Source organism: Opisthorchis viverrini (assembly GCF_000715545.1).
Source record: "Opisthorchis viverrini unplaced genomic scaffold opera_v5_266, whole genome shotgun sequence".
NCBI lineage: Eukaryota > Metazoa > Platyhelminthes > Trematoda > Opisthorchiida > Opisthorchiidae > Opisthorchis > Opisthorchis viverrini.
In genome coordinates, this window is record NW_008751919.1 from 514,361 (window position 1) to 526,034 (window position 11,674).

Below are 11,674 nucleotides of genomic sequence, written 5' to 3' on the forward strand. Positions count from 1 at the left end.
ACCGCCCTACAGACGGGCCAAATAGCTCGTCATTCAAGATGATTGAGTGCCGCTCGGTATCCACTAAGGATATTGCATGCAGGACTTTGCGCGAAATCTTTTGAAAACAATTACGTAAGTCAACCTTCACTGATACCTGCAAGCTGGAAATAGCGCTACCATATACTGCGCAACATCTTATGACGTGGAATGTTGTTAAAACAGAGTCGGTCACAAGGGAAAAGTTCTCAAACCCAGACGGGCTTCATCTAGATGGAATAAAGAAATACCCGGAAGAACTGCCTTCTAAGGATGAAACGACACTTCGTTCACCCAGAGTGATTGATTTAAGCGACAAAACCCATAACATTGCGGGCATATATGCCCCATTCCAAGTACTAGGTGTGACATCCCACCGGTCTCTTGTCAGATTTACACTGTTTCACCTCGGTTGTAGGGACACCGCTCCTAATATTTGACCAGTGAAGCTATTATGGCAAGATACAAGTGGTTTTCGATATCACTCGACTGTTCTTTAAAGACGTACTCATAGTGTTTGCCCGGTTGAGTAAACTGCAGGGCGAAAAGCAGCCAAAAGCTTCGAGCGAGAGCACTGAACGGAAGGTTCATGGTTCGAACCAAACCTACGCATCTCGACTGCTCTCGTCTACTCTCTGGTAACCCGGCAGCATCTTAGCCCCACTGCTTCCTTCGGGTGACAAGAAACTAGGCACCGAAAACGTGTCACAGATGAGCCACTTCTTTCATAATAAATGTGCGGAATGCTTCACTGAACTAGACCGCATCCCCAGTATATATTAGGTAGATATAAAGGGTTTTGGAGCGCACATACTACAAAGCCCTGTGAAGTTCACTGAACTACTGAATATAGTGAAAATACTCAAGAAATTTCCTGGCCTTTGTGCAGCCTTCTGAAGAGTGCACTGAAAAGATCTGAATACCACTTATAAATAGAATCATAATCCAGTATGAGTTATCGAGTGTTTCTGTGGACATTTCGGCAATCCGAGGGCTTCTGAGTGAATCAAGGATCAAGGAACATTCAAGCCACTCCTATGCCTACCAAGTAATGTTGTCATCTACAAGCTCAACCATTATTCGGTCAGGTTATTCGGAAAGTATGAACGTTTGTGACAAGAACAGCACATCATACAACATAGTATAAGATCCTGTTTAAATAATATCATCCGGCTCATTCATATTTCTCGCTTCTTTTCCCTAGATCCGTCCTTCTCGAAGAGGAAGGCCTAGTTTACTGGTCTTTGTCTCATTTGCCACACGGAATGGAATATTCTGCTGAGCCTCACTAACGGTTCAGTACACGGAAATTTACTCCACCGGTCAAAGCGCTTACTGATGGGAAACAATGGAACCATTTTTACAAATACACTTATTCACAAATCAACTTTGTTTTAATGGGTGACCAAACTGAATCCCTGACGATATTCCTCAACTGAATGTGCTCCAAGAAGGCCGCCTCGTGTTTCAGTTGGTAGGATATTCGAGATATCGTAGTATGTTTTTATATAATAAACTTCTACCAAGGTTGCTGAAAACACCCTGACAGACCCCGACCATTTTTCCCATTTTTTGGGCTCATCAGGTAGGCGCAGTCCCCGAGTTTTCGTCAAGCTCGTGTTCTATTTGAACCCAAATTAGACAGATTTCGACAAGCACTCATTTCCATATCTGATTGCCTTAGGGAAGACTCAACTCTCTCTCTCTCTCATCTCTCGTTTATTTTATTCTACAACTGAATATGCTACACGAAATCTGGGCGAATCACGTTAGTTCCGATGTTTAAGGACAGTCCACCGCGACAATACCATGCCTTGCAACCCCTTACACGAAACCGAAATTGTTATGCAAACGCAAAGAAAGTTAAATAGACCCTAAATCCAGAAACTATAGTTGCTAGTCAAAGCTCATGGATTTAAGTCCGTTACAGCCAACAAGTACCATAGTGAAGCTGTACTAGATATCTTCCCTCATACAAGATTCATCAGAGGCTACCCGGGGAAGGTACATTAGAACTCTCTTTTTACGCTTTCACAATTCCCTCTTGTACCTTACCCGACACCAGGTTGAATACTCTCCACAGGTTCCAGCAGTAAGAATAACCGCATTGTTCACCGTGCATCCCGCTAAGCTGCAGCTTCTGTACGTCCAACTTCAGTAAAAAGCCTAACAATTAGTAATGTTTTCACACCCTCAAAAGCCGGTCAAATTGGCCGTCTTTAATGTTGGCAAACTGAAGCAAACAGAACAACAAGGCTGTTGCTCACAAACTGGATTCCTTTTGCATTCATACATGCTGTCTGTCAGAAACAAGGATATCAGACGCAAGTATTGTGATTGGATTGCAACCCAGCCCTCTCCCAGATTCCAGCTGAGCACCCCTGGTGATGGATGGTGGCATGAACACCCAGGTAGGTAGACTAAGCGCCGGTAATGTGCTGGAATATTGGTAGCAAGGGCGCATTCGTCGATGTTTGATTGGGTGGCTGTGGATCTGTTCGCTGAGCTTGGTAATTGATTTGCAAATGTTTCGTCACAGTTCGAGACTTCGTCAGGGCGCTGATGAGGCCTAAATGGAATGTATACGAGATGCACGGACAGCGAAAATCGTCAGAGTGTCGACCACAGACTGTTCCTTTACAGCGCCGATTTCCAAATAGACCAGATCATCGTCAGTTACTGGTGGTGATGGTCAGTCACTGCCTGGCGCTCCTTCTGGGACACTAACGTAGACTCCGGCCGTGCACTTTTGTGTTGTTGATTTTCATTACGCTTTTCAAGTCTACACAAAATGCTCACAATTCGCTTAGCCAATGAGAAGCTAAAGGATCCAGGAATCAAACCTTTTTTTCAGAAGCGGCTCCTAGCAACGCCTGCTGGGCCGTTTTATATAGGATATTAACGGCCACTGGGAACACATATCGTGTTACTCAGAGCTGGAACTTTCGTCTGCGGTACAATCCAACCAACCTAATCCAAACATTGAGTCCGTGGGTGGAGATCCGGTGCCACCAAGAAGCTTGGTGGGCCGGAAAAGTCAAGGAAATGGAATGTTAAAAATGCTGGGGACAGCCGTAGCCTGTTCCACTTGATTCGTTCGAATGGTCCCCGGAAGCCCCTTGTGAGAGGAACTATCGGGGACCAGAATGGAGTTGATATCCTGAGGACGAAGTCTGGAACGCTGGGCACTACGCACAATTCAGTTGGCAACCTTTTACCTCCGAACCTGACTGACAGCCTTTAAATCGAGCAACACCGTATTGCTGGTCCTGATTATGTTACACCTGTTCTGTTCAAGTAAGGCGGTGGATTCCTCAGAGAGCGCCTGCCTAGCCTACTTGCATCTGTCTGGGAAAGAGACCGTGTCATAAAGTGCTTTGGTCAAACTGGGTGGGCAGTGAATGTGGCAACGGGAGGCCTCAGTTTGACTCTCGTCGTAACAAGGTTTCTAACGTCATTGATTCATCATCGTTTTACGGTCGCTCGCGAATTCTTGACCGGTTAGCATCAGGCGAAATTTCGATCGGGTAGTCTACGGTGGCCATGTCTTCACACTTCGTCAGGTGTTGTAGCGACGCAATATGTACGGACAACCTATAATCTTGGTATTCGTTGACTTCAAAGGAGTGTTCGATTCTGTTGACTGTCAGTGCTGCTAACCATACACGCTTGACAGTAGATGCCCAGAAGTTTGTGGACAACGTCGACGTGCGAGTGTACGATGAGGACTCCAAAAGTGGTGCCCGTGAATGTCTACCCTTTATTTTTGTGCAACCGTGTCACCGATAAAATAATTAGGTGAATGCTGCAATGCCGTTAAAACCCCGATGCTCAAATCGTTCCTGGTGAAAACCTTGGTGATATGGAATACGCAGAGACCGCCCTTATAAAAATATATAAAATCGTTCAGCTGCAATACTCGGTACCTACCTGCCATGCCACCCGAAGGAAGCAAGAGAGCAGGTTGCCCAAGGTTAGACAGGGAAAGTCGAGATACACAGGTCAGATTTTCTGGTCAGTACATTCGTGCTCTAACCACTGAGCCATCGCTTCATCTTTGAAGACGAAGAAACAGCACAGGCTCTGTTGAGTGAACTGAGAACCATCACAGCACTTCTCGACATGCACCTCGTACTAACAAAGCGCAAAGTCATGTTTCAGAACATACAATCTCTGAACCCACCCAACACAATTCAAGGAGGAACAATCGCGGTTGTGGAGTGCTTTACCTTGGTAGTTGTATTACCTCTGATGGAAGTATGTCTGGTGAATTCAGTGCACGAATCTCAAAAGCCAGAATCGTCTACCATTTTAAGTTATTTGTGGCACCAAAAGGGTGTAGCATTAGGTTTCAAGGGTGGTGTGTACCAGGCTACGGTAGGGTCGTCAGGAAGAGACTAGACCTTACCGAGCTGACGGTTTGCGCACCTCAGCGACCCACTGAGCTATACTGAGGTGTCCCCGTGATACAGTGTCTTATACCAGGTTGGGCAATGGTTGGTCTCCTAGACCTCCAGGTTGGGCGAGGCAACTTGTTCCTTCGAAATGGTAATGCATTTGCATTTCCAGCCAAACACGGCTGCCTTGCGGGCAGGCCTTTGAGACAAAGGCTTTGGTTGAGGACCCCAATCGTCCTCCTATCTAGGTGTGGTCGCCATGATAGTATCCTAGCCTGCGTATAACCATGATGCCTACGTCTAACAAATTCATGGTTGTGCGGCAGCGAAGCATCGGTGTTGAACATTGATGTCATGCCGTCGATGATGATGATGATAGTAGGGACTGCACTGTTGTGTGGCTGAGACAGCTTTTGCAGGCATGGTACGAGGCATTTTCAGATTTTCGACCATTGATGTCACAGATCTTCCCTGGTTTCGGATGGCGTCACGATCTGTCAGTACCGGAGATAGTCAAATTGATGGTCCGCAACTTTCCGCCCAAAAGGATTTTGTAAGGAGATTTCCGGTTCTCTATAGCCATTCGCATTGGTCCGGTGGAGCCGCCAAATTGGAGAATTTCAACGGATGTCCCATCTCTACGAGATTCCAGAGGCGGCCCCCTTAAAAGTATAGACGAAACGTTCTACCTGACCGTTTGATTACATTTGGTACGGTGGCGAGCGGATGTGCGTGATTGCATTTCTCTGACGAAACTCATGGGAGCAACCAGAAATGAACTGGGACCCAGTATTCGACGCTATGGTTCCCGGCAGACCATACTGGTTGAGGATCTGAATAGACCGAATACCGTCATGTAGGCAGTCTTCTAACACACAACGTAGATAGCCTAACGAGTAACTCAGAAAGTGCGATTAGTTCGACTACAGGGGGAGACTTTATACAGAAACCGTATGAGTCACTAGTCCGGTGTCATCACCAACGGACTGCTTCGTGGCAGCTTTCATGTATCCTCCATGCACAGTACTCACGTACCTGACCCACATGGTAACGTTGCTACAGTGCCTAATATGCCCAAGATAGGAAAACTAAAATGACACAAGCGTAACGCCGCAGACACTACGGTCTTCCCCAAACCGAATAGTAACTTAGCCTTTCGCCAGCCCATCGGGGATTTTGCAACTGCCCAGTTGGATGAACTTATACACCAAGTCGATTGACTAGTCTTTGAACGCATAGGTAGGGCTTGATCCCGCCATCTTAAAGTGCTTCACACCGCAGATGCTCTAAAACTGTTGTATTTCAAGAGGTTGGAAGCCCTGGAGAGTCCGATCAGAGAGGAACAACACTGCTCGCGTTATTATGGTGTTGTTTATGGTATTTACATTAGCCGCACAACCCTGTCAATCTATTTGACTGAAGCGCGACGGGGAGGATAGTGGCCTAACACAAAGTTCGGAGAAGCTTACACGTCATACACTGCAAGACAATCTGGACAGAAACCGACAGCACGAAATTCATTGGCATCGGTTAACCGCCATACAATTCAGTGTCTCCCGTGAAGCACAAAGAGTTAGAGGCCGAACAGTATCAGCAACAACTTCATTCCCAGCCACGTCATACTTTGTCTACTTGTAGGTTTGAATAACTAAGAATTAGAAAGGGAAAACAGTAACATGGGTGGTAACTGGGCATGCGTTTAACTTGGACCACACACGGTCGTAGGAGTTTGGTCGATGAACAGAGCCGGATCATACCACCAATTGACAAAAATACTTCGACATCTATTCCGATGCTACTAATGCACCCAAAAGACGGGACCTTTAATTTCGCCTCCTCAACAACTACTTCAGATAATGAAGCAACAAAGATTAACAACCTTGATACACATTCATTCCGTGGATTCTTTCGTCTGCGATTGTACCGATTACTATGCTATGGCATTATTGTAGACATACGGTGTGATTTTCATTACACGCACTCCATTGACGGCGCTGATGCCATTCATTGGCTACAATTCATTGGCTGCTAACTTTTTCCTTTGTATCGTATTTGCCACCGACTAACGCCACACCGCGTTTGTGTGCCTGTGAGTCGGGGTGTTTCCCGTTGTACACGACCCGCCTGGATAAAAAACGGCACACATGGGTTTTGTCCCAAAAATCACGATTCAGTTAACAGAATCAGAAAGGTAAGTAGGTGTGCACAGCTCTGCGCACATGCATAATAATGTGTTAACCCTAACAAGTTACTAAGTGTCATGTAATTGACGTATACAAATGCATACTGCATTAGACGAAACACTATATACACTAGTAGTGGACAGAACTTGGACAGATTTTACGTTGCGTGATTATCCCCAGGTGACTTGGCACAAGAGACTAACGGGAATTGTGGGAGATGCCAAACCATCGGGGAGGAGAACACTGACAGATATAATAATAAAACAACCGTTCAGCTGTAAAACGCTTCCAGTACACAGTTACAATGACGCCCGAGGGACGGCTAAGATACTACCTGGTTGTCCAAGCCTAGACAAGAGCAGTCGAAGTGCTGCCTTTTACGGCGTCCATTCAGGGAGACGGTAATGACAAACTAGCGCAGCTGAGTTTGCTGGTAACGTCTTTCATGTATGTGTAGATAGCTCAGTCGTAACACCTTTTCGGCGCCCAGCTGCCATGCCACCCGAAGGAAGAACGAGAACTGAGACACTACCCGGTTGCCCAAACGTGAACGGGAGCAGTTGAAAAGCAGAGGTTGCGTACGAAGCACGGACCTTCCGCCTTGACCACTGAGCTATCGCGAGATCCATGGCTTTCATATTCGGCGAACAAGTCGTCGTCTGATCTCCCCTGGCTCGTTTCCATCATTCATGTGGTTGTGCGAAAAGGGCTCTCTGAGAAAGTCGGTCAAGTGGAATACGGGGCACGTGACCAAACTAACGTAACCCATGGGGTGTGATCAGTTTATTTATCGTGGGTAAGTTATTTCTTCCGAAAGCCGTTCGACGTACTTCAGCATTACTGATCCGGCGTTCCAACCAGACTGGGTGAATTCTCCGAAGACATCAATAGTCAAAAGCAGTCTTTCGACGTCCTTGGAGAGCAGCGGCCAGGTTTCTGACCTGTATAATATAGATCACAATGCAGCACTGAAAACGACTTTTGACTGATAAGTTGGTGCCACGTCTACGCCATAGGCGATGCAGCTTCACGTAAGCTGTTATGACCTTTCCAATTAGGATTGAAATACGGTGTTTAGCTAGACCATCAAGAATGATACCGATGCTCAGGTAGACAAATTTGTCTACTATCGGCGCATCCGTAAGCGGCCTTGCAGCAGCAGTTTACGCTTTGAAAAAAACGAAGTGCATGCCAAAACGTGAGGCAGAATTATTTATATTATTAAATGCAGTCTGCATAGCAGCAGGGTCAGATCCAAGAGCCCTGTCATCTGCCTGTCAGCGAATGCAATGGGAGTATTTCGACTCCACAGACATAAGATGCTGAGTGACTGCTCCATAGTCATATCGATGATGGAGTTGAAGAGGAAAGGTGAAAAAGGACAGTCTTGCCTGACACCACTTGATGTAGTGAACGCAAGCAAAAGCTTCCCATAGACCTTCACACGTGCGCGGGAGTGGAAGTACAGCACTTTAAGGGGGTCAAGAATTAGCGGGGGGAATCTGTGCTCCATAGACACTACCACTGTATCTGACGGTCCACAGAGTCAAAGGTAAATTTCCAGTCAAGAAAAGTCACTACTGTTGGTTGCCGGAATCTGAAGGAGGGTGAAAAGATGGTCGATGCATCCTCTTGCAAAACGGAAACCAGCTTGGTTTCCACGGACCTGTCTTCCCCTGTGTCCAGTCAACCTTCGATGCTACATGTATCAAGCTGATTCCACGGTGGTTTTTGCACAGCGTCCGCATACCCTTTTTTGAAGATAAGAATAACTGCCAACGTGCATGCAGGTACTTTCTTTTCACTCTATATCGCATCAATTAGTTTAACCAGATGGGTCAGCATGAATTCTCCACCTTCTTTGTAGAAGGCTGAGTACAGACTGTCCAGTCCTCGTACCTTCTACGTAACAATACGGACATCTCGTGTTCTATTTCTTCTGACAAGTGATTGGGGATTGAATTTCATTTTCCCGCGTGCGCCGTCTCCAGGGTCTATGTTGCAGGAGGCCAGCTAACTTTTTTTACGGAAACCAGCTTGGTTTCCACGGACCTGTCTTCCCCTGTGTCCAGTCAACCTTCGATGCTACATGTATCAAGCTGATTCCACGGTGGTTTTTGCACAGCGTCCGCATACCCTTTTTTGAAGATAAGAATAACTGCCAACGTGCATGCAGGTACTTTCTTTTCACTCTATATCGCATCAATTAGTTTAACCAGATGGGTCAGCATGAATTCTCCACCTTCTTTGTAGAAGGCTGAGTACAGACTGTCCAGTCCTCGTACCTTCTACGTAACAATACGGACATCTCGTGTTCTATTTCTTCTGACAAGTGATTGGGGATTGAATTTCATTTTCCCGCGTGCGCCGTCTCCAGGGTCTATGTTGCAGGAGGCCAGCTAAATTTTTTTTAAATTTTCGACCGGGCTTTCCAATCGGTGTTTTGTGAATGAAATAACGGGCAATCTTTTTCACATCTTTTCACAAACGGTTGCTTTCCTATGACCAGTCGATCGTACCAATTAGTATCTTTCCGGTAGCAAAAGCCTTCTGCATCTCCTGGGCTTCTGATGTCCACCAAAGCTCCTGGCTTTTCGTTATACCCTTTACTACTCGGCGCCAGCGTTCTCGCTGCCTGATAGTGTAGATTTCCCGGCATCAATCAGGACTTGCGACCTGGACAATATCCAGTATTCACTGGGTCGTATCGGAGTAGTCGGAAAGACAGTGATGAACGCCACTAGCATAGCTCATTTCACACTTTGCCATGTTCCAGCAACGTGCTGGTTAACAGTACAGTGTTGGTTTACCGTAGAGACTAGTTGAGCTAGCTCGACACTGCTGAGCTATGGCAATTATCCGAAGACAGTAGTGGCATGTTTCTTGCTGACCAGCCAGTGTCAGGCATTCTCGCACCATGGCGTGATCGGAATCAAGTTGGGTACTCCAGTGTTGTATATAGCTGTTTTCTCAAAGCGTTTTTCATTCATTGCTAGATCACTTTTTTCTCATTTTAGCTCACAGGATCAAAGTTTTGGATAAATAAACCCTAGCTTCTGAGCCCCAATCTTTTCTATTCTTACACTGATTGTCACCACACTCCATTCCTCGTCAAACACAACACGACGAATGGTATTGTTGAACTCGTCAGTACTCAGTTGGGAAGAGATTTTTCTGCGTGTGTGCAAAGATGCACATAACCCTTCCCCTGGTTCTGATTGCGGACAGGCGTTGTTCTTGGACCGCCAAACTGTGCCGCAAGGGTGGAGACCATAGCCCAACTTACAGTAGCTGTAAAAAATCGCAAGGCTGCAACATCCTTTCAGTACATAGCTGCCATACCACCCCGTCACGAAAAGACTGGACCTTACCGTGTTGTGACGATCTGCGCACCTCAGCGATCGATTGAACTATACTGGGGGGGGGTGTCCCCGAGACACTCAGTCTCTCATACCGGGTTGGTCAATGGCTGGAAATCTGAGTCTCCTGACCCTCCAGCTTGGAGGTTGGAACATGTGGCGACTTGATCCATAGAAATGATAGTGCATTTGCATTTCCCACCAAACACCGCTGCCTTGCAGTTAGGCTTTTGAGCCGAAGGGGCGGGTCTAGGTGTGGGCGCCCTGACAGTATTCCAGCCCGCGTACAGTGAAGCATGTCATGCTGTCGACGATGATGATGATCCCATGTCAGCCGAAGGAAGCGCGACGGCTGGAATACTGTCAGGTTGCCCAATCCTGGACAGGGAAAGTCGAGATGCCTTTGATATAGTAAACAGTGTAACAAAGTCAAAAATTACAGGGCTATGGCTCGCTAACTATGAATCGCGCACCACGGGACGTTGGTACCGGCTACTAAAGATGTGATGACCGAAAAATGGGGGCAGGAGAGATTAGCGAGATATTAGACACGATGGCATAAACAGTTAACTGCTGTTTACTCGTTCTAGTTGCCTGAATAAACAGGAAACTAGGGGGCTACGTTCAGCTGTAAAAAGTCGTTCAGCTGCAGCACCCTTTCGGTGCCTAACTGCCATGTCACCCGAAGGTTGCACGAGGGTTGGCATACTGCCAGGTCGCCCAAGCCTAGACAAGGGAAGTCGAGTGGCAGAGGGTGGGTTCGAACCACGGACCTTCCGGTCGGTAAATTCGCGCTCTAACCACTTCGGCCATCCAGGGAGCTACGCAGTGAAGGCAATCGATTTGGAACGAGCGTAATTGACAGTGCGACTGAGACGTCTTCCAGTGTCACCGATGGATGATGAACTTAGTCTCAAGTTACCTGTCCTTCAGAACCTAGAAAACTTCTTCGCCGAGGAAGTTGGCTGTCCATTGCCGATGATTTTTTTCCAGTCCATCGTTCCCACCAGCTTCGCCTGAGTCGGTTTCATAATGGATATCCTAGGATACACCGCATGGAGACCATCTGCAGCAGTTTATTGGCCCCACATGAACAGACATATGAATCACTGTGTGTGAACCGCTTTAAGTGGGCAGCTGCCCAGGAGTCACCCAAAGGACAATCACTGCAGCCTTGGACACAGCTGCGTATCCAAGTAGCAGGAAAAATTCTCCCTCTTTCTGATCATCATCATCATCATCATCGACAGCATGGCATCAGTGTTCAACACCGATGCCTCACTGCCGTACAACCATGATTTATTTGAAAGCCTTATTGTGAAGAAGCAAAGGTGGACTTGGCGCTAGCTTACCACAATCATTCCGAGGTGCCTACACCTCCATACATTCACTCAGGCAATCTGGACAGAAACTGACAACAAGAACGCCACTGAGATCGGTTGACAGCCATATCTTGTAGTGTCTCCAACCAGGCACAGTGAGGATTACGCAGTCCCCATCCTGGAAGGCGAGTAGCACCGACAGCACCCAAGCGTTTCGTAATCTCCTCTCTGCCAAGTAGAGGTCGACCAACTCTGTGAGTTGGGCATGGAAAACAGCATTCCCTTCGGCAAACGATGGTTCGGCATACGCAACCCAACCAACGCAGCTTCTGGTGCTGGACACATTCTTCAATGGAAGTACCCGTTACACAACCGAAAACACGCTTTCTAACTGC

General features: G+C 46.9%; 1 protein-coding gene across 1 annotated transcript in view; it reads right to left on the bottom strand.

The window, feature by feature from the left end:
• Nucleotides 1-11,674, bottom strand: part of T265_14784 (hypothetical protein) — a gene marked incomplete at both ends in the record, with an annotated part of 39,998 nt that overhangs the window by 24,483 nt on the left and 3,841 nt on the right. The gene's annotated exons all lie outside the window — the stretch shown is intronic.